The sequence below is a fragment of the Rhipicephalus microplus genome, chromosome X (genome assembly GCF_043290135.1).
Source record: "Rhipicephalus microplus isolate Deutch F79 chromosome X, USDA_Rmic, whole genome shotgun sequence".
Lineage (NCBI taxonomy): Eukaryota > Metazoa > Arthropoda > Arachnida > Ixodida > Ixodidae > Rhipicephalus > Rhipicephalus microplus.
Window position 1 is genome coordinate 87,480,438 of NC_134710.1, and position 27,626 is coordinate 87,508,063.

The following is a 27,626-nucleotide window of genomic DNA, read 5'->3' on the forward strand; positions in this document are numbered from 1 at the left end:
CATGCCTTGCCATGACAGCTGCTACTAAAGCAAGCTTGAAACAATCATCCAATGTCTTCTCGGGGGCCCTGTGAGAATAAGGTTTTGCTGTCGAAAAATATGAGGCCTTCCTTCTACTGATTATGGACCCTTCCTGCCACACGAGTTGCTTAGTGGATTTTCATGCATCTGCAGAGTTCTACAACCACACACAGAACGTGTGCTGACACACTTCACCCCTTCCGTTATTGATATGTTCCCTTCAAAAATTTCTCGCGCTAATTTTTCTTTGTGAAAGTCTATTGTCCCCTGATCAATTTGTGTAAGAATGCATAAGTTGGCGGGTTAAACACGAAACCTTTTATTTGGGCGAACCTGTGCCCGCTTTGGGACGTTAAACCCCAGATATCAATCAACTTATGCCTGAGAAATGCAAAGAGAGGCTACAAGCGAAACACACTGTGCAATGAGTGGCGAACAGAGCATCGGTCTTCGATAAACTGACAAAACATCAAGTGCGTCAGCTTTTATACATGTATCATCGAAGATGCCAGCGTTATCGAAGATGCCAAGTTACAAAACCAACTGTAATGCTCGCGCTGAGCACGTAATCTCATCGGATTGATTGGTTTGTGGGATTTAACGTCCCAAAACCACCATATGATTATGAGAGACGCTTAAGTGGAGGGCTGCAGAAATTTCGAACACCTGGGGTTCTTTAACGTGTACCCACATCTGAGTACACAGGCCTACAACATTTCCACCTCCATCGGAAATGCAGCCGCCGCAGCCGAGATGCGATCCCACGACCTGCGGGTCAGCAGCCGAGTACCTTAGCCACTAGACCACCACGGCGGGGCAATCTCATCGGAAGATTAGAATGTTGTCTAGATAGTTCCTACCCATTCGGGTGCGCTTTGCGCAGGCAGCAGTTACATTGTAATTGCGCAGTAACATCAAAGTAGACTGAAGGGAGCACGTGTGGCATCATTATGGTGCCACTTCAAAAGAACGACGAATAACCACATTCCTTGCTGGTCGTCGCCTCGTGCGCTTATCTGTAAAGAAAAAAGTTTTCTTTTTGTCTATAGAATTGCCCAACTTGTGAAGTGCTCCATAGCAATGCGCACATCCTGCTGGCAATCATCATTTAAAGGCGGCAACTTTACATTGCCCCCGTATATCAGTTCGTAATACTCAATTAAGATTGGGCAAGAAATATGTTGCCGTTAAAAAAAAAGAAAGTAGGATACAGAATGCTAAACTGACCTAAATGTGACGACGAGAAAGTTGTAAAAGGGGAAAAAAGTACATCCAATCGAAGAATACGGTCAAGCAGTCCTCGCCATATACTTTCGTGGAACTGGCTTGATATTTTTTCGCTTAGAAATTTAAATATTAATTTTAATTTTTATAAACATCTTTATAATTGTCGTCTGGCCTCATTGTGCCACATAGAACTATAAAATTCGATGCTCAGGAAAGAAAGGACAGGTTATCACATTTCCGCGCCCATTCATGCAATAAATGAGCTCGCACAGTCGAAATAACAAAAATTCTGAATTAAAAGGGAGCCCAGTTCAATTTTCGAAAGTGGTACTTTTGTGGCACATACGACGAATCTCGCTCGCCTTTTTTGGATTCAGCCGGCGCAGTGAAGTGCATCGGACCATGAATACAACCCTCCACGACATAACTTTGTGCACTATACCCCAACTCTGATGCTCTTGTTTTAACTTACCTGTTCGCACGAAGTACGACTAATGCATATAAATACGCCTTTAACGCCGTCTTTTTGGCCCATATTATCGTCGACGCATTGAAAAGTTCAATTGAAATATTACCCATGTAGATGCTTCCCCATTGAGTTTCCCATTTTCATGCTGTGCGCTATTGTTCGTTCCAGTATATGCTAGATGTCGAGCATTATTAGCCGTGTCCTGCGAGAAGTTTGGGTGAATCGGAGCGAGGCTGCCGATTTAAAACGCATGGGAAACGGATACAACCAGATAGAACATGGCATGATTTCAGTTCAGAAGCCTGTCAGCGTATTCAGAGATCGTGCAATAAATTTAATTTGAGGTTGTGTTTTATTGAGGAAAGTAAAAAAAAGATATCCCGAAGAATTTTACGAAGCGTATCGGACCTGAATTCTCACCATAATAATGGCTATTTCTGAGAAGGAACTTATAGAGGCACGTCAGCTCTACGAGCTGTTTCGGTTGCGCAAAGTGCTTTCGAGCTCAAAAGGAATACTCGTCATGGGCGAGGCGGACGTGAGCTGAAGTTTATAAATTATTCATGCCTTACCTCCTTTTCCATCCATGCCACAGCGTTTCAGGTTAGCGTCGCACTTGCTTTTATTATTTCGCATGCTTTCATTGTCACTAGCTCTTCTGCACTGATTTACATATTGAGGTAACTGCGCTTTATTGGACTATGCATGCCTGCTTTTAATGTACTATCGCGCTCAGTATTAGCCCCGCAACGCGCGATCACGTTTGGCTTATAATGGCTCATACTGGGTGCTGTAACACAACTAAATTATTATTTAATGGAAACTGTTCCACCTTAGCGAAATAGACGTCGTGTTGCACATGACTTGCAGAACATACGTAGAAATGCACACAATTTGAGTGCACCAGCATTCATTGAACCACACAAGAGGTACGTGCGCGGTCGCTCAGAAGCAGTGCCGTGAACAAGCTCCGCACGTACAACAACCTCAAAATGAGGATTGACCATGGCAGGTAGTCTGAATGTTTTGTTTCGCTATGATACAAGTTTGTCGATGTCGGCGTCCTATTCTAACACTACAAGAAGGTATGACGTGCCAGGAAAAGCCGTATGCGAGAAAACGTGTGCCGCCAGATTTATATACTTGTTAAATACAAAAATGTATAGTTTTGAAGAAATTGTAGAAAAAAAAACACGATGATGCTGACCAAGGTAAATTCGATTTTATGTTCACAGCATTTGGATCACAACCCTGGAAATGTATCGATAAACCTCCTTCAGTTAGGTCGGAGGACTGAGTCTATAGATAAAACGAAATTGTCACAGCCGTTTAAGCAGTACCATGGCGAACATTAAACGGCGCAAGATACATCTTTGCGATGAAAGGGCAGCAAGAATGCCAAGCGATGGTATTGACACAGGTGGGGTTGGTCGGTCAGGCCTCGACAGCTATTGCTCCGCCTGAGTGACCCTTTGCGTGAAGTGTGCATTAACATGCGTCACTTAAACCAGCGTCTCGGAAAAACGTGAAAAAAAAAGAAAGAACTGTCCTTGCGAATAGTCCACCACCTTCCGGAATTCTAGTGTCTTCAGGGCATCTGCGGGGGACCCACTTTTCCTTCATATCGCTCATGTGCGTCTCCCTTTCAGAGCAAATGCACTTACAGCTATATATCTATATAGAGGGCAGTATCGCCAACTTGATTCCGCTCAGAACACAATGTTAAAAAAGAGAAGCATATGATGAGGGGCTGTTTGTAACACGTTGAGAAAAAATATAACCGCGCTAAAAGCTAAACGTATGCGCAAAGACAAACAAGAACACGGGACGTGTTGCAAGACTTCTATCAAGAAGTGTAAAGAGTGCGATTTAGTTTTAGTTGATGTAAGTCTTGAAAACTTCTCCGGGGCTTTATATATATATATTTATATATGTCCATGCTTGATGGGGAATGAACCGTATATTTATTTAAATAAATAGTTGTATGGCTCATTCCATATCAGGTGTGTCCGGTAAATTTTCGACCATATCCGACTATGCTGAAAAAAGTCTTGCAGGTATAAGTGAAGGTGAGATGTAGTTATTGAGGCTTTATATTTCGCACAAATATTTTGGGTTGCCTATAGAGTGTGCTTCAAACTTCGAGCATCCAAGTGAAACTTTGTCGCGCTAAATAGTTTAGATCTTATTATTAGTTTGTGCAATTGGCATGACACAATTTTCTTCAATCTAAAGATGCTACTCTTTTATGACTATGTTAATTTATTCATTTTTGTTAAGTCACTTTCTCTGACGCTTTCGCGAAGCATTCCAATATTGTGCATGTTTACCATTTTTTATAAAAATCACATTTTTTTCACCAGTAATGTATTTACATTTACTGTTTTACAGGTTTGTTTATTAATAAATGAAATACGTTACAAGCGAATGAACCAAAAAACATTGCCAACATATTGTGCCAAATTTGCCAAAAAGAGCATTTTCACTCATAATGCGGCTTGAGTTTTAGAATGTAGCGGTCCAAGTAAAATATGGCTTATATAACCTTTAGGAGTAAAGCGTATCTGTAATACTTGCAAAAAGTTTCAAAAGAGTAGATTTTGTTTTAAGAGCGAATATTTTCCCTTCTTAACAACTACATAGGTAGGACGCAGCTTGCCTTCGCCACGCCTTCACTGCATAGCATGTCATCGTAAGGTTCCAGCGGGGGCTTTTCGGCAGGCAGTAATGCATGTCCTGCAACTACTTGCCACTTGTTTTAGTAATACTGTACTGATGTATAGAATATAAAAAATTCGGCATATCTCATGTACCTGAGAATCGGCGTTATGCGAAGCATGCGGAGGGAAGGTGACCGTGTTGCAATTTTTTATGGAGCGACACGTCATAAAATGACGCTAATATATGTACAAACGTTGCACGCACAGACATATGTTGAAGAGTTGCAGATTTTTGTGTGATCAGTTGCTTGCACTTACACAACGATGCCAACTGGAACATGCGAATTGGCAACACCAGAAGCTGATAGAAAGTGCTGATGCTCACGAAAATGTTGGCCCTGGACACTGCTACAAAAATCAACTTGAGCGCATGCCAACTAATTACATTTGACGTTGACCCGTTGTGACGGCTGTATCAAAAGAGTACATATGTGATAATTATAAAATTGGGTAGGCAGTACTGCAACCACTATTGATGTTCCACAAAGATTAGCGTCTCTTTGAAAAGAAGTTTCGAGACATGGCGTAGCTCTGTGGAAAGATGCTTTATTGCCAAGCAAACTTCTTGTGTTCGATTCCAGCTGGGACCCTGACATTTATTCTTTGTATTCGTCGGGTAGAAACTACCGATGTGGAGTATTTCTTAACGCTCACGTGTTAAAATTGCCCATGTATGTTCTCGTCGTTCCTGGGTAGATACTAAGGGTCAATTCACCTGTGGCACATACCCGCAGAGAAGCGGCACATACTCACCTGTGGGTATTTGCCACTGTCGTGCGGGAAGTGTTTGACAGCGTACGCGACGGGATTGTGGCATAATTCATGTCTTTACTAGCGCATCATGTTCGTCAAGCCATATTACCCTTCCATGCTAATTTTGGTTCACGCCAAATTAAGGGGTTGCCCACGGGAGCGCCAAAATGTAAGCGGCTAGATAGATAGATAGATACGCTCAAAGTCGCCGAAGTTCACTGAGAAATGCTTCGCATTTAAAAGGGGCAACCACGCCTTTACTGCATAGCATGTCAGCGTGAGGTTTCCAGCGGGTGCTTTTCGGCAGCGAGTAATGCATGTCCTGCAACTGCTTTCCACCTGTTTTAGTAATACTGTACCGATGTATACAACGTCAAAAAAGGGCAGTAGTGCTTATTTTCTTCAACAATATCTACCTCATTTTCCCTTGAAAGGGCAGGCTGTAATGATCCGCTACTTAGTCCCAAGGTACAGAATTATAATGCAGTCGATGGCCTGCAATACAATATAGAGGCGTTGTGTTTGGCTTTTGATAAATAATACACATGCCCTAAATATAACTAACAAAATAATTGAGGTATAGTTTATCTAAGCTCTCTTTACGATGATTCCGGCTTAGGCCAATGCGTGATCGCTTACCGCTGGTGTTCATGATGACATGATGTATACTAGGTGTACACGTTGGAGATGATTCGATAGCGTGCAAATAAATGACACTTAATTCCCCATTTCCGGTTGTAATTTGAATGTTTCAACCATCTTTTTTTCAATGGTCCTATATGGTGCAGAAAACTTTGAAAGCACGTCACTTTTGCTGAAAGTGCTTTTAATTCTAACATTTTTAGCACTTTTATACCATTAGGAAAAAAGGGAGAAGAAAACACTAAGATCCCTCCTGAAATGGTGGCTGAAGCATCATTTACGGGCACGATATCTCATCCTCTCTAACGTGTTTAAAATGCTTAATTTCGTCATATTCATCTGAGGTAAACTATCCCGCACTGAGCCCCGCCGTGGTGGTCTAGTGGCTAAGGTACTCGGCTGCTGACCCGCAGATCGCGGGTTCGAATCCCGGCTGCGGCGGCTGCATTTCCGATGGAGGCGGAAATGTTGTAGGCCCGTGTGCTCAGATTTGGGTGCACGTTAAAGAAACCCAGGTGGTCTAAATTTCCGGAGCCCTCCACTACGGCGTCTCTCATATTCATATGGTGGTTTTGGGACGTTAAACCCCACAAATCAATCAATCAATCCCGCACTGATCTTTACCTGAAACATCATAAAGACACCTCAAGTAAACAACCCTTAATTTATGTTATTGAATATTATAAGGGCTATGTACCGTTAATATGAGAACCTAAACACAACTTCTGAATACTGTATTCCACATCATCGACTGAATTATAATTCTGATTATTGGAGTAAACATTGGTTTAATATAACCTGCCCTTTTATGGTGAAATGAAGTAGATATTGTTAAACAATGTAAGCACTATTGTCCCTTTTTGACGTTGTATGCATCACTACAATAATAATAAAACAAATGAAATATAGTTTTATGACATGCATTACTGGCTGCCGAAAATTCCCCGCTGGAACCTCGCGCTCAGGTGCTATGCCGTGAAAGCGAGAAGAATGCAAGCTGCGTCCTACTTATGTGGTTGTTTATATGTTTTTTTTCATCTCCTAAAATAAAATGTAGTCTTTCAAAACTGTTTGCAAGTATTACTGACACACAATACTATGCAACATTAGATAAACCATATTTACTTGGACCGTTACATTCTAAAACTTAAGCTGCAGTATGAGTCAAAACGGTCTATTTGCCAACTTTGACACAATATGCTGGTAATGTTTTTTGCTTCATTTGCTTGTACTTTTAGTACTTTAATATAGAAACATGTAAAACAAAAATGTAAATATACTGCTGGCGAAAATTTGTGATTTTAATTAAAAATGGTAAATATGCACCATAATACAATTTTTCGCAAATTCGACAAAGAACTTTCCAACAAAAATTAATTACTACAAAAGTCATAAAAGAGTAGCACCTATAGATTAAGAAAAAAATTTTCTGGTATTTGCTCACACCACTAATATATTTTTGCTGTCATTTCTCGGCAATACCAAGATGATCGGGAGCTCAACTCGCTTATAGAATTCTTGAACGGACGAGCCGCCAATGCACCAAGAGTGTTTTCGAAGAACTTATCGTCATTCTGTTTACGGGACGGAATTCTGTCCAAAAAGAACTTTTCATCATCAGGTAGAATCTATCTGCTGGTAGTTCTAGGAGCTCTCCGCAGCGAATTTTTAGAAGCCTGCCATGACGAAGCCACTGCGGGCCACCTCGGTTTCACAAGAACACTGACACGCATCAAAGATAAATATTATCGGCCAAGAATCACAGCAGAGGTTAAACACCACGTCTGAACATGCATTGACTGTCAGTGGCGCAAGGTACCACCTGTCAAACCCGCTTGGCTATTGCATCCTGTGCCCGTGCCAGAAACCCCGTTTTCTCAAATCGGAATGAATCTGCTGGGCCCATTCCCAACATCGGACAGCGGCGACAAATGGGTTATAGTGGCGACGGCCCGATACGCGGAGACCAAGGCAATCGCGAGTGGCACTGCAGCTGAAGCGGCCCAGTTCTTCACTGAGAACATTGTCCTCAGACATGGTACTCCAGCTGTCGTCATAACAGACAAAGGTACCGCGTTTACAGCCGAGCTTTTGCGCACTGTGCTTACGCTCAATGGCACGGCGCATAGGAAGACGACAGCTTACCACCCACAAACGAATGGGCTTACAGAACGACTTAACAAGACAATCGCTGACATGCTTTGCATGTACGTCGACGTGGAACACAACAATTGGGACCGAATATTGCCGTACATTACATTCGCGTATAATACGGCATGCCAGAAAACAACAAAAATGACGCCGTTTGCACTAATTCATGGTAGAGAAGTTACGACAATGCTTGACACCATGCTGCCTTACGATTGCAATGATTCAGAGACAGACGCCACAGAATTCACTGAGCGCGCCGAGGAAGCAAGGCAGCTTGCCCGCGTCAGAATAATGAGCCAGCAGCAACTTGACGCCCAACGGTACAACCTTCGCCATCGATTCGTCATTTATCAACCAGGAGATAGAGTCTGGGTTTGGTTTCCTGTACGACGACGAGGCCTCTCAGAGAAACTCCTACGCCGATACTTCGAACCCTACAAGGTTTTTCGCCGTCTTAGCGACGTGACGTACGAAGTCGTTCCTGACGCCTCCTCCTGTTCTAAACGTCGCCAGCATCTGCCTGAGACAGTGCACGTGGTCCGCATGAAACTTTACCACTCTCAGTGATGTAAACACCCGCTGGCCGCATCTCTACCTGTTGAGCATCGGGACGACGCTCACTCTGGCGAGAGGGTAATGCCGCGTGCATAGCTGCATTTAGCGGCGAGATAGCGACGACAAGGAAGAACGCGGATTTGCTCGAGAGGCGCAGCGCAGGCCAGTGAAGAAGACGACAATCTTAGTGGCCTTCTCTGAGAGCGTCTCTACAAGTTCCAGTTCCACTGTCCGTGTTTTTAAATTAACCTTCTGTAATTTATAACCCGCGACAATATATTGTTTAGCGTGATACATTCTCACTTGGATGTCTAAAATGTGAAGCACCCTCAAGGACATAAAATTTATTTTGCGAATCATAACGCCTCAATAAGTACTTCTCTCCTGCGGGATTTTTTTTTTTTTTGCGCGATCTGGGGTGGCTGAAAATTGACTGGTACAGTTGATTTAAAATGACCAATCTCTCTATCCCTCTCACTTTATATACATATATTTTCTTATTTGCGAGCATTTTTTAAGCCATTGCCGACGAGGCATTGAACCCAGTGCAAACGCATTTGAGTACAGAAAATTAATGCAGAGTGCATTTCAGTTCTGCAAACTTGTTTTATGACAACATCCAATGCATCCCACGTCATACTGAAACTAGATTGTCTGAAAGGCTTGGTACATACAACCCTTTACTATATGAGGAGAGTACGTCATCTGTGACTCTACTGCTAAACCATGGGCCACTCTGTCTGCAGAAGTGGTTGTAGCGAGCTTCCTACCTCAAGAAGAAGAGGAGGAGGCGAAGAAGCAATACTTGCAGAAGCAGCACCGAGAATTTCAGCTAATGAAACACTGATGAAGTTGTAAAAATTGAGGCACTTCGCTTTTTAGCAGAGTGTTGTGCCGAAGAAAGTTTATGAAAGTTGGGACACAGCGACTCAAGTCATGGCCACTGCACCCCTAAGTGCACAAGTGCAGCGAAACATTGTTACATATTTCAAAACATATGAAGTAAACAGAAATCCACATTCACCTAAACCCCATTGGCAATAAAAAGTTTCAAATTTCATTTCAACCGTTGTCGTTTTATTTAGGTAGCAGGCTGCAACATACCTATTGGAGGTAGTCGCACTTTAACGTACTTCATCATGGTGTACCAAGTACTTCGTTGAAGTGAAGTTAACCCTGATATTCTTGCATATGTTTTTGCACAAATAATATAAATATGAGGCACTTTACAAATTAGGACATGTATCACGGCTGCAATACTCTGAAATTTGAAATGTTGGGCATGGGCACCGAGGAATTCTTTTTTTTTATATATAGCTCGCACTGCTTCGTTTACCAAATCGTGGATGATGTCAGTGTGTGAGCTAAACATGCAAGGTTTCTCTAGCACGGGTATACAGTCTTGTCAGGGAGATTCGCAAACTCGGTGTGCGATATGTGGGCTACTTTTTGCTGCGCTTATTGAATTCATGCTTATTACGGCAGTTGAGGTACGCGTCGCCTGCAGGGAGTTTTGAGTCACCGTTTCTCCCATTAGGTGTAGAGATAGAGCAGTGACGAAGCGTAGGGGGTGGGGCATTCGCTCGCTCGGCGTAAAGCCCCTATACTTCGTAAAAATACCGCAATCTGCTCTTCCCTCGCCGTCTCCTCTCCGGTGCGTTGCTTTTTTTCTTTCGCTTGTGACAGTGGTGCCCCTGTAAAGCGCCACGAGCTTGCAGTCTGCTTTTGAGCCGGTGAGAGCAGGAAGCAGCGCAGATAAAAAGAACGCTGTACTTTACAAGTACCACCATATGCTTTCCCCCTTTCCGCTACATCTCCAGCGCGTTGCTTTTTTTTTTCTTCTGCTTGTGACAGTGGCGCCCCCTGTAACGCGCCACGAGCTTGTAGTCTGCTTTCGAGCCGGTGAGAGGAGGAAGCGGCGCAGATCAAAAGAATGCTGTACTTTTCCAAAGGTATAGGGGCTTTAGCTTGACGAGTTGGTGGCCCCCTCTCTTGCTCGACTTCGAAGTCTGGAACGAGTTTTCAAAGAGTTTTTACCCATTTAAGTTAAATATTGCGATTAATTGAAAGTCACTTCTGCTAATTATATGATTTGACACCTTGTACGCCCACACTAACCTAATTCTGAGCATCGCTAGTTTTATATGACCTGTATTGAGCGCTTTATTTGGAGCAGGATCACGCCACATGAGATTCATGTAAGGACGATAAGCCGGACCGCTAAAGTGTTCCCCACTTAAAACAGCTCCTTTGTACTTTAGTGGCACCAGCATGATAACATACCTACTAAACTGCAACTTTAACTTCTTAGCTTACCTCCGATTTTTTTAATGAATAGGCATCAGCTTACCAAACGACTCACATAAACCAAAAAGAGAAATAATTTTGATATGATTTTGTAATTACCTATTTGTTTACATATTGTCTGCACCAGAATTTATGTCTACCAAAATAACTGTATAAATAAAGTATTTGGTTGGCCAATGGTAGCGCTCACTTTTATATTGATAGGAGGGGGTCTATGAATTAGTCCATGCCGTTACACAATAGTACCAGCAGCAGTAACTGCTCGCTATTTGATGGCGAAAACACAACACTCTTTGAAGCCGTTTAAACTACTGCCTATGAATACAGAGAATATTCGGGGCCATCGTAAAATAACCCACCTTCAGGCACAAAACATGATGAACTGTGCCTAAATGTCTACATTTTGCACCACGACATTATAAGATGCTCGATATTACATTGCAAAAAAAATTGAAAAATTGGTTGTTTTTGGCGAGCTTTGCTTATCATTTTAGAGTTCAAGCTTGTTTAAATATTTAAATATTGCGCAGGCAGTCATGTTCAATTTTTACACATAAAGTAGAAATCTTAGGCCCAAAATACACGTGCAGTTGGTTTTGAGCAAAACAACAAACAAACAAAAAATACTTCTAAAGTTTGACCTGGAACGCGGTGGTTAGTGACCCGTCGAAATTCGCAGTGCTTTCATTAAAATATTCAGCTGCAGATTTACGCAGCACATTGGGCTTAAATCAACACGAGCTGACTATATGGAGAGTTCAATTAATCTTATGCGAAATGTATCTTGCCCTTCCATTCTCACTGGTCTGAGAAACTGGCAAAAGGAAGCTGCGTTCACACATGTGGACGCTGCGCCTGAAAGGGCTAATTATGTTTTCGTTTCGTACATCTAGAAAGATAACTTAGTTGCTGCAATTTGGTCGTATGAAAAGCCGAAATACATATGTATTTATGCATAATAACCGTTTTTATTTGTTCATGGCTCGCCAAACAAGCATACGACTCATTCGATTCATCTGCGACGTTCGTTAACGTGCACATTCCTTCTTTGATTTTTTGCCGAGCAAGTTCAGAACTGATGACTGCTTCGTCCATGGCTTCCACGGCTCGCGACTTCGACGCCCCGCTAATTTCTTGGAGCTCATTTCCTGGTTTTCCCCGTATCACTCTTCTTTATTTTTACTGTCCTAATTTTGAGGAAAACATTGATCTCGCACGGTCACGCGTGGCTCTTCCAGCGTGACTGCAAAGGATCGATCAAGGGGAGCACGATAATCGACAAAGCACCCGCTGCTCGTCAATGCCTCTTCATCAAACGAATGTGATCATTGTGCTACATAATTAAGCTGCCCAGCAGCTTCACTGCACTGTTCCCCTTCATAATAGATGAGTTCAAGAGCGCAAACACCTTCGTAAGTACATCCGAAAACGCTCCACAGTGCCAGACTTCCGCATGCTTGTCGTTGGTGGAAGTCAAAGGGAAATCAAACTGGCCAACCTTCTCCGGTTCCACGATCCCCTTTCTTCGACCGTCTTTTTCTTGCTTTTATTTTCTTCTCTGGGTCGCAGTAGTCGCAGTCACAAATGTGTTGCCGACTGACGCTTTTGGCTATGCGGTTCCGCTCGCTCCTTACGCCTTCCAGGCCGCTTTTCGGCAGTCGATACTTCGGACTGTCGGCTCTTGCGTCGGTAAACAAAATTGAAGAAGAAAAAAGAAGCGATCGAACCCCGCGGAAAACGTATTTTTGTGGTCTTTCCAGGCATAAAATGTTAAACAGTGCGCATCCGTGAGGATACGCCAGTTCTGTTGCTACACCATGTAAAATAATAAAATATATCATTCGTGGCTACTCTGCGCGTTTTTTTTTTTTCGCGCGTGCTCGTGAGAAAACGCTGCTGTACTTGTGCTCATAGCGCGTGACCAGAATATGCGCTGAATCGGCACGACCCTTCGCCACCATGGCAGCCGGGAAGAATATTGTTTTTGGAAGTACAAATCATTAATATTGTCTTTTTCTCTATGCATTTATTCAAGTAATTCTTTCTGCAAATACAACATAGCACGCAAGGCGCGTGAAATAAGTATTATCATATATATTAAATGTGAAAACATTTTGCAAGCAGGTCATAATTGAAGTAGTTAAATCAAAGCCACTGAACTCGAACCGAAAATATATATTAGTTTGTTATGTTCAATAAGTGTTGTAACTCCAACTGTAGCGGTAAAAGCTGGAACAAATACACAACATGTCTACTCAAGCATCCTATAGATACCAGAACGCATTCTTATAGGCTTCAAGCTCACTCTAAACAAGGTAACTCTCACTTGTCCCCTTTTAGTGTGTCAAATAAACTTTGTTTGATACACGCTAGTGCACTCAGATTGATTATTTACATGTGAAGCCCCGCCACGGTGGTCTAGTGGCTAAGGTACTCGGCTGCTGACCCGCAGGTCGCGGGTTCGAATCCCGGCTGTGGCGGCTGCATTTCCGATGGAGGCGGAAATGTTGTAGGCCCGTTTACTCAGATTTGGGTGCCCGTTGAAGAACCCCAGGTGGTCAAAATTTCCGGAGCCCTCCACTACGGCGTCTCTCATAATCAAATGGTGGTTTTGGGACGTTAAACCCCACATATCATATTTATATGTGAAGTATAACGACCCAAAAGCACCATTTGATTATGAGGGACGCCGTAGTGGAGAGCTCCGGATACTTCGACCACCTGGAGTTCTTTAACGTGTGCCCAAATCAGAGAAAACGGGCCTACAGCGTTTGCGCCTCCATCGAAAATGTAGCTGCCGCTGCCGAAATTTGATCTGGCGACATGCGAGAGCGAATCAAATTCTGCGGAGGCGGTTGCGCACTCAGTCGCATTGCATTCTTTTTTAAAGACAATAGTCTTTCTTGGGGACCTTTAAGGCAGAAATTTTGGTCTGTCTGTCTGTCTGTCTGTCTGTCTGTCTGTCTGTCTGTCTGTACATTTGTCTCTTTGTCAGTCCTTAACGATACCTCAAACAGCACCAAACGATTCCCCAAACGGCCAACCCATTCCGCAGCGACCACCAATATTGCTCAAGATTCAGCATTCATATTTGTGCGATTGTCAATTCAAAAGCAATATTGCGCATATCTGAGGCACCATAAGAACATGTCAATACTCTGTATGTGTGTCTTTTTACTAGAAAAGGAGTACATAAGTAATTCTAAGCAACGCTTGCACGAAAATGCGAGTGTTTATAACGCTTTGCTAAGACGACATGGTGGTGGCACTTACCCGTCGCCTTGCGTTCTACACCTTATCACCTCCGAGACGGGCGCGCAAGCCGTGCGCTTCGTTGTCCTAGATTACTGTCAGATAGCGCTCATGTCTCACGCGTGACGGGACTTGATGCGCTCGTTCGCCTCCACTGGACGCTAGAGGCACTCTATCGCAGCGCCTCCAGAATACCATTCACCAGTTTTCTTGCGCAGAACATCAAATAAACGTTTTTTCACTCTCTCCAGACGTAAGACTGTCGTTTTTTCGACGACATTTACAGTGTAACATGCAGATACTGGGCCAATTTTTTGTCTTCTTTTTGCACTGGATGATCAAACTTCCCGCAAATTTGTCAAACGATTGAAAGACAGTGTGGTAATAAATTATATTTCACAATTTCCTTCAGTTTTTGCGCTTCATTTCAAGCCTTGAGTATTGTGCGAAGAGCAGTATATCTCGAATTTTAGATGTCCTTACAAAAAGAAGAAATGTCGCAGAAATGAGGCGTGACCAAGCGAAGTTCACATTCTCTTCTCTATAAGCAACAATCCGCTGTATCAGTGTTCGTTAAAAGGAGTTTTCGACATATTCAGTGTTGAACAGAGAGAAGTAGGAGGAGGAGTCGTCACACCCGTGCAAAACGCAAAAATTCCTTTTCTGTCCGATGAGCGTCAATAAATGGCTTCCACGTGACATCATGGACTCACGTTGCTCCAAAACACACTGGCATTCCCTGAAGAATATTTTTTTATAAACGACTTGCGTTTAACGTGCTTTAATGTGATAATGACGGGGCGGGAACATCCGTTTGCGTTATTAATGAAAGAACTTTAATATGATGTTTGATAACAATATTGTAACATCACGAACGTCGTGTCCCTCGTGCTCATGTTCTTGATTGGTGATTTTAATGACGTCAGTGCCAGCCATCTACAAGGCGTTACGCCGCGAACATCCAGCGCACGGATTCAATGATTAGCCCCGGCGGGAATCAAACATATCACGTGAAGGAGCAAGGATACCCACCTTCTTAGATTTAGGTGCACGTTCATGAACGCCAGAATGTCAATATTGATACATCAATTAAATAACCTACCCTTAACAGTATTGATGCGAATTCTCATACGAGAATGTCACTTGATCATTTCATTGATTTGGCAAGTAAAATCTTGAAATAAAAAACCCTTCAATTGAATGCAAGTTTTCTAATTGATAAAGCTGAGGTTAAAAACGTGGCTTGCACGTAAACCTCCACTCGTTGCCCACAATATTGCAAAGCCTTTTTGAATAGTTTGATATACGAAGACTATCCTCGAGAACAAAGCTCACTGTGACTGTTTCTATCTATCTATCTATCTATATATCTATCTATTTATCTATCTATCTATATATCTATCTATCTATCTATATATCTATCTATTTATCTATCTATCTATCTATCTATCTATCTATCTATCTATCTATCTATCTATCTATCTATCTATCTATCTATCTATCTATCTATCTATCTATCTATCTATCTATCTATCTATCTAGCCACATACTTCTGAATTCTGCGTATGAACCTGCATCATCTCCTTAACTTGGTATATACCAAAATAGGCAGAGGAAGACAAGAGGGCATAAGAAACATGGTTAAGAGATAATTGAGTGAGTAGGATGAAATACTTGTCGCGTACGTCATGAAACCCTTTCCCTCAGTCACGTGTGGTACATGCCAGCACACCATGGCCCATGGAATGAGGGTGTAAGCCACAGGTATTTCACAGCTTATAACAGCCCAGAAACGACGATATCAGGCTTTTTAAACCCTCACGGGATAGTGATATGGAGCTTTTGTTGCGGAAAATGCGGAGCCGACTACGCTGTCATTTAGTGAACAAGACAACTGTCGATGAGGGAATAATGAGAGGGCCGCAAAGAATGGAATCCACGGCGGGTGCAGTTATCAAACCCCCATATTATGCATGGTAGTCAGCTATTTTACCACAGAACCGTGCATGTGCTTGAAACTGCCTACGAAAAAGACACTATAAAGGCGTCACACAACGACACCGTTAATTGTGCACCATTTGTTCGACATCGGCTTTTATGACAATAATAAATGAACATTGCTTATGAACTCGTAGGACTCCCCAACTCACAAGAATACCGTGAAAACCACTGAATAGTATACGCACATCATCGCAGTGTAGCGTGCAGTTAATTTTGAGTACCGACGTTGCGTTGGACTACACTGGCACTCTTGTTGCAGCCTCGAAGGAAAGCTCGCTAGTCAAAACTTCGGCCCCAGTGACCCCTCGTGACCATTAATTTTTCATCTTTCTAAGCTTTCGCCTTTCCCGGAACGTCTGTTTGGTTTAGGGGCGAAGCTTTTTACAGCCCGTTTGTCCCCGTTATCATTCGTAATCCCCTGTGGCAGATACGCACTCTATAGGGCACATATCCGCATGTTCACATGTTACGGAAAATGTAGCCCGGCGTTGTTGTCATTCTCTCGGTGTTAACAAAGCACTGACAAAAGAAATGTGGTACAAACTCTCATTTAGACCTCAGAATGTCCGCTGGATAGCGGTACTTGTATATAATGAATATATGATAAAAAGAAGTGAGATGGCGGCACTCTAAGTGTTCACTAGATGGCCGGATGGGCGCACGGACGGGCACATGGATGGACGCACGAATGGACGCACGAACGGGCGCACGTACGTATGAACAGATGCACGAACGGAAGCACGGACCCATTGACAAATGATTCGCCCCACTCGTCATCATTTTTTCAGTGGATATGCTGAACTTTTTCTCTTTTGAAAAATAGATGCTGTGTAATCAGAAGTGTTGCATTGCCATAGCTTAAACGGCGGACTAAAATCGATAAAAGTAACACTGCTTTCATGTCCCGGCAATATGACCACATGAATACACTATACTACACTGCACACACACACACACACACACACACACACACACACACACACACACACACACACACACACACACACACACACACACACACACACACACACACACACACACATGGGATATAGCACAATATCTATTTCCCAACAGTTTCGGGAGGGGTCCTCTCTTCGTCAAGGAATGAGAATGACTTAACTAACGTCAGGGGATGAGTCTAATGACGAAGGGAGGACCCCTACCGAAACTGTTGGGAAATAAATATATTTATCCTTCTTGACAACGCTTCCGTGCCCCGCCGCGGTGGTCTAGTGGCTAAGGTACTCGGCTGCTGACCCGCAGGGCGCGGGTTCGAATCCCGGCTGCGGCGGCTGCATTTCCGATGGAGGCGGAAATGTTGTAGGCCCGTGTGCTCAGATTTGGGTGCACGTTAAAGAACCCCAGGTGGTCTAAATTTCCGGAGCCCTCCACTACGGCGTCTCTCATAATCATATAGTGGTTTTGGGACGTTAAACCCCACATATCAATCAATCAACAACGCTTCCGTTGTGCTAAATCCCATATCTGGCCCATTGAAATATTACTCTCAGTGTATATATATATATATATATATATATATATATATATATATATATATATATATAGTTGCAGCAAGGAGGTAACGCTGGCCACGGTAGAATATGGAAAGAGTACGACGCAGGTTGGTTTTGCACGTTATATTCTGACTGACGTTTCGGCCCATGGAACAGCCTTTGTCAACCCCGCCTTTAGAATTTGACAAAGGCTGGTTCACCAGCCGAAACGTCAGTCAGAATATACTGTGCAAAACCAACGTGCGTCGTACTCTATTTTTCTTATATATATATATATATATATATATATATATATATATATATATATATATATGTATGTATATATATACATATATATATATATATATGTATATATATATATACGAATTGCCTGATTACTTACACAACGTTGTTAGTAAGTTTTCCGTAACTTCTAGCAGGAGGGCAAACAGAAAAAAGAAACAAAGAGGAATCAATAGTTTAACCGCGAACAGAACGGGTAATGAAAACGCTCCCATCAGTTTGTGTGCACCTTCACTGCCATTTCAATGTACAGCTCAAAATTACATGTTTCAGGCATGTCTTAAAATATTTTATGCCCAATCGGACAAGCACATACGGCTAACTCGGTGCTTACGCCATCAAGAGTGTTCATAATAGAACTTTAAAAGACAACGAGAGCAAAGCGTGTTAGCAGTATATTAAAAAAGAATTAAAGTATTTTTCAAACAAGTAACTTAACTTGAAAAAAAAACGATGAAGTCTGCAATAAATTGTGCAAGTCTTGAAACAGCGAAGCTGGACGACTCTGTCTAATCTGGTGGCTTCCAGTTAGATGCTAGTCTTTAGATAGCTGATGCTTTGTTATTTCTAGTTAATTGTTAGTGCAGAGAGGTTCTAGTTAAATCAGAGACAGTCACAGACACAACAGAAACCTCACAACTCCAGAGATAAAAACTTCGCACTGAAACGGAGCATTCGCAACTCCCACTTATCTATGCGGGCACATCGCCGTTCGTAGTTCGCGCAGGGCTTCCATCGCTTCGGCTTCATATCGACGTCGCCGTTGCCTTTCCCCTTCCCTAATATTCTCTCGTTGTACTTACCGCTAAAACACTGCGAACGCATGCACCAGCAAAGCTGAAGCGTGTGGTCACGGTTTTCAACACTGCGTAAATATCGAAGGCTCATTAAAGCTTTTTTTTAATTAGGGTAGAGTAGGGTTAAATGTGACAAAAAATTGAAATAGTGAATATCATTTTTCATTGCAGAGGTTCTTGAATATGAAACGCGTCCTTTTTTCAAGAACTGTCTGCGTTTTGTTATTTCTGATCGACTCACCTTTGACCAAGAAACCGTATTTGCAAGACCACTGGCGAATGGTGCACTTGATCAAGCAGTCGCCAAGTAACTTCTAGTTTAAGCAGAAGTGGTGAGGATGCTGAGTTTCGCGCGTATACTTGGCTGATCAGTTGTCACCGAATGGGTTAATCCATCTACTCAGTAGTATACTGCAGACCAGTGCTTACAACTTAGCGTAGGGCGCCTTCTTGTTCATCCGGCCTTACTGTAGTTATTCTGAGCAATGGTGCATGAGGTAGACATAAACCAACCCCGACCTAAATAATAAAAGAGCAAATGGCAGTGAGCTCGGCGGAGTGAAATACGTGACAGAAAAGAGATAGATAAGAAAATGGAGAACCTCCAGAAGTTTTGTGTTGTGTCGACCCGTAAGTGTGAGCGAAAGAATTGTTGACGACGATCCCTAGTGTACTGTACCTGATATCTTGCAATTAACCTTTTTTTTTTCTTACTGCACGCTTCTGTGCCATCTTCAGCAGCTCAGACAAAAACCCGTGCCTCCATAATTCCTTATTTTCCTCTCAGCAGTGGCTGACGCGAATACTGTCGTCCCAATAGACCGACTCCACATACAACTCAATAAGCCGGAATTGCAGTGAAACTAATAGTGTTTGCACACCACTGCGAGTATTTGTGCAAGTGATAAAGGAAAAAGCATTGTTAGTCTTAGCGGCGTCATATGACGATCACCAGCTGCCGTACCCCCACCCCCTTTCTTTTATTTTTGTTTCCCTGAATGATCTGAATGGAGATGAAGATACGTATTACGAAAAAGGTATTCGTCATACCTCGGCTCTTGGTTTTTGTACTGCGATGCGACAGAGATAGCTTTTGTCAGCCCTATTGGCACTGGGCCAAAGCAGCTCCCAGTGCAGAATAGGGCAACCTGGTGTAATTTTTTTTGCCCAACGTTTTCAGTCGTATAGATGTTTACTTAACGTCTTCAGAATGTGGGAGCGTTGCTATTACAAGTTCACGAAGATATGATACAGCACCTTTTAAAAGATTTGTTCCTTCTGGTACACAGTTGAACTCAGCTTCATGCGTCAGAATATCCAGGTGTCGGCTCATGATCAGTGATATGCCTTTCACCTTTACCTTCAAATTGCGGCCTCGCGTAGCATGGCTGACGTAACATGACGCGTAACATTTGCGCCTGCATCTCCCCGCCTTCATAAATCCTGAAAAATAATTCTAGCTACGCCACTGGCTTTTTCAGTATGTCAGTCAACGGGTATAATTTATGGTGCGTGAGCGTGGTAATCCACAGGCGTCGACTAAGGCACCAAGCTAGAGCAGGCTATCAGTGCGCCTCCGGCCGCCAAGCCTGCTTGGATTTTTGATAGTAGTTAGATTCTTTACTGCGGGAGAGCGTGCGACAGTGTATATTCTCTGCAAGCCGCCATTGTCGCAAACTCAGGCCGTACACGTACTGAAAGCAGGGATAACAAATACGGAAAATTTGCAACCATGCATGAGAGTCGCTGTAGTTCTTTGTTGTGTTTTTCTAATATACTAAATGTATACACAGGGAAATGCTGCGGGCCTTTTTCCTGACCTTCTGTTTATTTCGATGCTCGTTCTACGTTGTGTATATGCATTTTTGTTATCCTCCTCCTTCTGCTTCCCTTCGCAGCCACGTCAATACTGCCATCAGCTATTCCCTTTAATTAAATAATTTCAAATACTTTCTTTTCTATGCCTTCGCAAAAAAATTTCTGGTACAATAAACGAGAGGTGAGATATAACGACCTCAAAAAAGGTTGTACACGGTTGTTGAATATTCTTTCGAAAGTTTTTGTTGTATGTCTTGCGCCAATTTACGCTAGTAATGAAAAAACACATTCAGGGTGTTTTTAAGCAATACATATTTTTCTTTAAAACTTTTATAGTTACGCACTTTATCATTTATTTCTTTCTGTACCTTCAGGGCCCGAAGGCGTTACAGAAGGGAGTGGGTAAGAGTATATATATTGAAAAAAAAAACAAAAATGCTGCTAAGAATGAACATCGCATTCAACAGCCACCTTAAAAGCAGTGACGTCGGTCGATTGGGCAACAAAGGAGGGTTCTAATTGTCCGAAAAATAAAGTAATTGTGAAAGGTATTGGTATGTGAAAAAAGGACTTTGTAGGGATGGTCGCATCTCACGTAGTGTGGTTTGGAAAGAATGTCTTGTTTTAGTTGTGGATTGTGGAAAATTTTATAAAAAGAACAAGACGGGACACTTTCCTGCGCGAACAAAGAAGTGGAAGGCCCAAAACTGTTTTCATAGATGATACACTAGATGTGTGTGCATAGTCTGAGAGAATGAAACGTGCAGTCTGATTTTGGGCGGATTCTAAGGTTTTAACTAGTGTGTTAGTGCCGGGATCCCATACAGGGTATTATACAGAATGATTTTAATAGCTGAAGCTTTCCTTGAAAAGCGTCTTCGTAGGTAGCCAAGAGTGGAATTGGCATTTTTAGTTACGTAGGTGACATAGGTGTGTCATAAGAGAGGTAATTTTTACACCAAGGTACTTGTAGCATGAAACGCTTTCTAAGACACTATCGTTAATGAGGTATTCGGGAACATCAATAGAACTAGATGAGCGAGAAACTCGCATTACTTTGCATTTATTAGCGTTAAGTCACATGTTCCGTCTAGTGACCAAGAAGAAACTTCATTAAGATCTTGTTGCAGGAAAGCACAGTCGTCAGCAAATATTTTAATTGATGATAGAATATAATTAGGCAGGTAATTGATGTAAACAATAAAGAAAAGAAGGCTCAAAACTGACCCCTATGGCACACCAGAGGTGACAGGAGAGTCTTGTGAATTGTTATTGTTGATGGTTACAAACTGAGTTCGGTTAGCAAGAAAGTATTCGATCTATCATATTATATTGTGGTCTATGTTTAATTTACTTAGCTTAAACAGAGTAACTGGTGAGAAAGAAGATCAAAAGCTGTAGAGAAGTCCAAGAATATAAAACCAACGATTATTCAACTGTTCAATGCTGCAAAAAGGCCATGTTTAAACGAAACCAGTTGTGTTTCACATGAAAAATGTTTACGGAAGCCATGTTGATTGAAAGAGAAGAATGAATTTGTATCCAGAAAAGTTACGAAGTGATATTAAGTTATGTATTCTAAAAGCTAAGGTACACTGGCTGGGGTATCGGTCGGGAATTCAAAGGGAACTGTGCATCACCATATTTAAATAATGGTACCACCTTGCCCCCTTCCAGGCACGTGGTAAAAAACTAGAAAAGTTTGGAGTGATGCCGTCCACTCTGCAGGACGAAGACAAGTTCATGCCACGAATTAGCTGCTGTACACCATCAAAATCATTAACAACAAGATCCATAACGGGAAAGGTATGTTCAGTAATACAGGAAAAAGACACAGCTGATGATAAAAAGGATTTAGAAAATACATGATGAAGCACAGAACAACACTCAGAACTCGGCAGTGGTACGTGATTACTGTCACTTAAAGATATTGTACTCTTTTTATGACCACCCACGGACTTCCGAAACTTTTTCGCATTCGTAACATGTAACGAGGGAAGTGTGTTTTTATAAAATGTTTCCTTGGCTTTCTCAACTGCCTCCTAATACTGCGTAGTACATTCATGATAGGTGAACCATCGGCTAGATTCATTACTCTGTTTGACATTTTTGAACGTGTGCTTCTTCCTAATTAACAGGCGATTTCACGAAGAAGTAAACCAAGGGGACCGATGTTTACCTGAAATAGCCCGCAGAGGGATTTACCTGTCAACCAAACTTGCAACTTTATATTTAAAAAATATTCCAGTTAGATTTAACAGACCGTTCTTCAAATTTTAGCATGTAGTTGCCAAGGAACACACTAAGTTCGTGATTAATTGCAGCAAAATCTGCTCTGTTGATTTTTCTAAAAAGCTTCGGTTGGCGAACAGGGTGTTTAACGTTACCGCGAATGGTAAAGGATAAGAAGAAATGATCGCCTAAACCGAGTAAAAAGCATAGTTCATGAACCATGTCGGGAAAAGTGGTTAAGACGAGGTCGAGTATATTTGCGCTTGTCGAAGTTGTTTGGGTTGGTTCGGTGATAACTTGTGAAAGATGAAAGTCGTGGCACAAGTTTACAAATTTTGAGGATTCACGGGATAAGTTGTTGCTTTGGAGAGCACCAGTGGAAGACCACTTAATGCTTCGAAAGTTGAAATCGCCCAACAAAAATAAAGGCGCGTATGGCAATCGGGCAATAACATAAGACGATGTGTCATGCAAATCAGTGCAAAACGAGGAAGAAAAAACAGGTGGTTGGTAGCAGCAGCGAAAAATCATGTTACGGTTGTTCATGCGTACGCACACACAAATAAGCTCTAAGGAACACGTGGTAGGTACAACCTATGAGTGCAAGTGATCTAAAACGGTGGTTAAAACACTTCCTCCCTGTCTATTGTCGCGATAACAACGATAGGTGTTGAAGGCCAGGTTATATTCAAGTATATCGTCGTTAGTAACACTTGGAGAAAGACATGTTTCGGTAACCGCTACTATATCAGCATTACACGTGTCGATAAGGGAGGACAGGTCAGTTCGCTTGTTCATTACACTGCGTACAATTGAAAAAAGAAAAACATTTCGACCGATAACCTCGGGATGTTGTTGCTCACCGCCGAATAGCTACGCTGAAGAGGCCTGTTCATCGGATAAAGCAGTAGCGTCCTTCACAAGAGGCACTTCGCTGCCGTCCGTGTCTACTTCACATACGCTACCAAATGACAGGAAAAAATCACACTTTTTATTAATAAATAATTTATGGTAGCAAACACAAAATTACTGGTCACTGGCCTTTCCATATTCATGTAATTTCTTACGTGCAGTGCGCGTGGCAACACAATAGGGAGCTTTAGAATAGCGCACTGCAAGCCCTTACGGTGTGGTCACTGCCACTGCGCATGCGTCGTAACGCGAGTCGGCGCTCACGTTCGCGAACCGCACGCAGAAAATCCGAAATTGTGTGCGGCGATCACGGCCCGCATGTATCCCGCAAGCGTTGGTTTCGAGGCTACGGTGTCACTGCGATCGTGCGTTGCGGTTTGCAGCAGGGCAAACGCTGTTCTAAAACTCATATGGCGCCCTCTACGCCCGAAGCGCTTGCAAACGCTAGTCTAAAACTCCCTAATAATCCTGGGATATTTTAATACCAGATTTTCTTACCTTTGACCAAGCAGGCAAAACAGACTCCTTTAACTTAAAGCTTGGGAACGTCACAATAACTGGGCGGCATTTGTGAGGAAAAAATTTCCCTAGTCTGTGTGCCCGTCGAATGGCGTCCTCAGATAATGGCAAGTCAAGCTCGGAAGACAAAAGTTCTTGCACTTTTTTTTTCGGATTCGCGCCAAGATCCAGATTGACTGTCCTTGAAGCCTAACAAATCAAATTATCGGGCCCCCAACAGTCTTAAAACTCGTCTAGACGTTTGGCGAGACTGCTTGCTTCTGAATAGGCTGCTTCTGCGTTCACTGCCTGAAGTTCACTCGACTTTTGCGTAACAGCCAGTTTTTTCTCGACAGTTGTAAGTCTTTCATTTATGCTGTTCACTTGCTGCTCGAGATTCAGTTACATCTGTTTACTTCAGTAATATGGCAAAGTACTTCTGCGTGGTTTTTGTTCATTTTAGTGCTTAACCTTTGAGAAACATCATCAGTTTTTTGTTAGAAAAGGGCAAGGCTCTTCTTACGGAAGCCCAGGATTAAGTTACACGACGCCGATGGCAACAATAGCTTCCTAACATGCACACATTCACAAATGCAGGTCATGAGAACACTGGGGCATGGAAGGAGCAGCAGGTTGACGTTACTACAACGCTTACAGTGCATAGATTGACTAAGGCTCACCTGTAGAAAATGCCGAAAAACATTGGATGCGTCTACCTTGTAGCCGCTCTTCCATGCCCACTGGTGAAGCCAGGTGGTGGGCCTTGATTTGAAGGTGGCTGGAAGCATGATGTCTGGGTCGAGGATGCCGTCATAGTTCACGAAGAAACTGGAACAGGCGTGTCGACTTGAAATTACGGCACCGGGCAGCATGGCCGGTCGCTCAGCGGTGAACTACGCAAGCGCAGTTGTCCGGGGATGTCCATGGCTGTTGCACACGAGAGCGATAAGCCCAAGTCGTCTGGCCGCAGTTTCTGTAGAAAAAATGCAGAAAAACATTGGATGCGTCTGCCTTGTAGCCGCTCTTCCATGCCCACTTGCTGCCTTTGCAGACCTGCAATATATAGTTGGAGGTGGAAAAAATTTGTAACTAATACATCACTCAGAATTGTTTCTTTGGGAAAACATTTCAATTGACTTGTTATTATCGATATTAGGGTGGTGGTTTAAGTGATGAAGTTGTTCCACGTAACAAGTGATGGCGAGCCAAGCTTTTAATAAAAAAGCGTGGCTGGTCTCCCTATATAGTAATCGGTAGAACACGAAAGGAAAACGTGTTTTCACAGAGATAGTAGAGCGTTTATTGTGCATTGTTTCAGCAACAATGACAAAGTGCGAAGTCACGTTAAGAACGACAAGCAGCTCGAAGCTTGCAGCGTACAGCTCAAGCAGAAAGCACGCATAAAATTAGCACACATAGGACGAGTGCGGACTAACAACCGTCACAGTTCGACACCTAAAGCGCGCTGTTGAAACAAAGAGCAAGGCGCACAACACGAGCGCACTAGTATAAACTGGACAAGCGTGAACAACGGTCACGATTCTTTCTACGTCGTGCGTCCGCAGCATGCTCCTTTCGTAAACACGGTCGCGGCAGCGAGCACAGTGACCTTCGCCCTTCACCGAATTAAGAGTCGGAGAAGCGGGTGCGAAGGGGAGACCATGCTCTGTGGAGGCGGCGCTTCGTGGAGGTGACGACATTTAGAGCGCGCCCAACGGGAGCCCGTCACGCCATCTTGCTACTGATAACAAAAACGCGCTGAAGATTCAGTCTGAGGGCCGTCAAACGGTGTATGGTGTATATAAATTGCTTGCCGTTAGCGTTCCTGATAACGTACGCTCCATGGCGTAGAGGTTAGTCCGGCGCGCTGCGAAGCGAGAAGTTGTTGATTGGACTCCACTCGACAGATTCTTGCCTTCACGTTTTTTTTTTTTTGCAATCTGTTCGGATATATTTTAAACATCACATTCATGAAGAAAATGAGTCAGCGGAGCCGTGGTAGACCGCGGCGTAAATCACTTTCTTTTTAAAAAGAAAAAAGTATATCAAGCGTAGTTTCAGAGATCCATCGTTTTATTTCCGAATCACGATGGCACACAAACCGAAACTAAACGCACCGAGATTGCCGAAGGCTGGTTCTTGTGCTGCGTCACGCGCGAACTACCCTTTACTCAACTCGAATTTTGGCGCGTCGCGCGAGAACCTTGCTGCGTAAGAGACGTTGTTTCATCCTAGCAGAACACGCGAGAACCTTGCTGCGTAAACAGACGTTGTTTCATCCTAGCAGAACATGCTGATCAATGGTACTTCACACGTGATGTGTGGTGGTTATCTGATCATTAGTAATTTTAACTTCTGGAAGGTGCAAGACTGCTGTACTAAGGCGAAAGCTTTTGATGTATCATACTCGAGATGGCTGTTGTTCGGTCTCCGAACTCGGTGCCAGCTGTAGCGTCTTCGCCTCAGGCGAGAGGACAAATGAGCCTTATGAGTGTGTGAGGAACGCGGATGGCATCTGCACAATGCGTAAAATGCGAGAATACGAACGCACGCAGATTAGTTTCGTGTCTCGCTGCGGTTACTTAAAGAGAAGTTCATGCGTGGCACAGCACAGGGAGTGCGCTTTTGGTGCATCCGGTGTGTTTAGTTTCAGGTTTTGAGGCATCACGGTCTGAAAATTCAACTATATATCTCAGAAACCACGCGTAATAATTTCAATTCTTAAAAATTTGGCGCGCCATAGTTCTCTACGAGAAACAACTTCGCTATATAAACAACCACCCTTACTACCACGTCAGCTGCAGCGGCACTCTCAGTTCAACTATTTCTCATCAAAATTAGCTATTTTATTATTGTATTCAGATTTGAAAACAAAGTAGTAAAATCTTCATCCTAAAGAAAAAGAAGACCAACTCACGACACTTGTTCATTTAAATTTATGATAGAACACATAGTTATGGTGAGAAAAGAAATGAATTTCACCCTGCCTCGTAGAGAATCGCGTGCTCTCCAGCATTGAACAGGTAGGACTTCGGAAGTGCGGAAACTTCGTCACCATCGTACGTTCCACACGCCGGACTTGCGCAGAGCAGCTCAATTGCGTTCCCTATACGGCAGCATCTACCACAAGAAAAATTCCCCTACACTTTCCAAGGCAGCCGCAGATGCAGCACAATCTGCACACACAGTGACAGCTGCAGCTGACATGTAGCGTTTGCCTAGAGGCTCTCAGTAACCGGAGAACTGCCGACACGGTTCGAATGTTCGATTTTCTCGCGCATGGCAGGGCTTCCCGGATATTTTTTTTGTCACTCCATGTTCGGTCGAAACACGGCGCGATACGTTGTCTAGTCGGGTCGTATTTCATTCAGGAGTCAGCGAAATTTTGCCACTGAGACTGTGTCAACCTCATGAAGATTCTGCGAAACTTCCATCAAGATTACTTTTCTTTCTGTTTCTGTTTGGCATGGGCCGC

At 43.0% G+C, this 27,626-nt stretch overlaps 1 protein-coding gene across 3 annotated transcripts in view; it reads left to right on the plus strand.

Annotated features, from left to right (window-relative positions):
- Dop1R2 (dopamine receptor 2) overlaps positions 1–27,626 on the plus strand; it is a 403,319-nt gene that overhangs the window by 191,887 nt on the left and 183,806 nt on the right. The window lies entirely within an intron of this gene.